Source organism: Pieris napi, chromosome 18 (genome assembly GCF_905475465.1).
Source record: "Pieris napi chromosome 18, ilPieNapi1.2, whole genome shotgun sequence".
NCBI classification, from domain to species: Eukaryota; Metazoa; Arthropoda; class Insecta; order Lepidoptera; family Pieridae; genus Pieris; species Pieris napi.
The window spans coordinates 8,610,694-8,612,553 of NC_062251.1; the positions used below are offsets into that span (position 1 = coordinate 8,610,694).

At 32.1% G+C, this 1,860-nt stretch overlaps 1 pseudogene; it reads right to left on the minus strand.

The window, feature by feature from the left end:
• Positions 1–270: 270 nt before the first annotated feature.
• On the minus strand, positions 271–389 carry LOC125058987 (annotated as a pseudogene).
• Between the last annotated feature and the right edge of the window lie 1,471 nt (positions 390–1,860).

Sequence of the window (1,860 nt, forward strand, 5' to 3'; positions counted from 1 at the left end):
TAATCGATTTTTTATGCAGAATGTCACATCCCTAGTCTGAGTTGAGTAGCACCTCAAAATGTTCCATATGTTTAAATATTGTAAAAAAAAGTAATATTAGGGCGAAACGAAGTTCGTAGGGGCAGGTAGTTTTGAATAAATACTTGCGTGAAGTTTGAAGATATAGGTACACTTATTCTTGTAAATGTAACTAAGTATGAAATATAGTAGAACCATCAACTCGGAAAAATGTTACAAAATTGCTACTAATGTAATTTAAAAAAATAAAAAAGCCAATATTACGCGATGTTCCCAGGCGGTCCCACATCGAAGTACTGACCACGCCCGACGTCGCTTAACTTCGGTGATCGGACGAGAACCGGTGTTTTCAACGTAGTATGAACATTTTCCACCGAAGTGTAGAACACATCGGTTTCATTATTATGGGATATAAAGGGATATTTAATAATTAATTGAATATCTTGAAAATTAAATTAAAGCATTATTCTCCTAACAAAACAATGCTTTAAAACAATTTTTTTTAATTATTAAAGTACAATGTGTCCCGACCAAGAAGGATTCAATTCTATTTAAGTATGTACACATTATCTGTGGCGAGCGCGCTGGTTCCAAGCCAATAGACCAATAACAGACTTTTTCCATTTTGGCTCTATTTCGTACATACGAATTTGAGCAAAATTTTGTTGAATAAAACTTTAGTAGCAAAAATGTCAAGCAACACCGACGATACTGATGAAAATTTAACTCCACCTGACATTAGAAACAGCTACGAAACTGACGAATCGTCTTTTGCCAGAAAAATCAAGAAAAGCGTACGACAAATGTTACCAAGACTTTATATGACTTGGAAAATGAACAAAAAGGTTAACTCATTACCGAAAACGTTTTGTTAGCCTACTTTCAAGAGTTATCGGATAACTTTAAGTGTTCGTCCTTATGGTCTAAATATTCTATGATTAAAAGTACACTGAGTATTTACAACGAAATTGATATTACCAAATATTCAAAACTTGTATCATTTCTGAAACGTAAATCACAAGGATATAAAGGGAAGAAAGCCAACACATTTTCAGCTGAACACTTAAATAAATTTTTAAATGCAGCGCCAACGAAGGTAAGAAGTATTGATTTATTAGATAAATAAAAAAATGTGTGCGTGTACTAGGTGTACACACGTAAGAAGTGAAACTTCTTTATGACCTTATTTTTCGAAAAATGATCTACTATATGCAACTTTACAGAAATTGGTTAAATAAAGTTAAATTAGATAAAGTTTAACAAAAGGCTTTTATTATAATAGACATGAATACAAATACAATTATTTCATTTTAACTTATTACTGTACTACTATGTAGTACTAAGATTATTACAGAATTTCATTAATTGTAATAGAATTATTAGTATTACTATCATTGTTATCGTTATTATATATTTTTGTTACTAATGGCTTCGAATCTCTTCGGATCAACCGTGGTAGGGACAAGAAAAAGATGGCGCGTAACCGAAAAATGTGACAAATGTAAGTAAATTTTTTTCCAACGCCGATAAAGAAGATTGACTTCAAAAAGCATTAGGCGCGTAACCTGCTACAAAATTTCTCCCATACGTCGATAGAGAAGTTTCACTTCAAAAGATGGCGCGTAACTGAAAAATGTGACGCGTAACGAAAAAATGTTACACTAAATTTTTTTCCAAACCCGATAAAGAAGTTTCACTTCAAAAAGTTAAATAGAATATAGTAGTTACTAAACGCCATCTCACTTAGTAATAGATATTTACTGGCTTCATATTACTTAAGTACTTATGATTGTTACAGATTGCACTAATATTTGTAATAATGGGTGCCTGCCGAAGACAGGA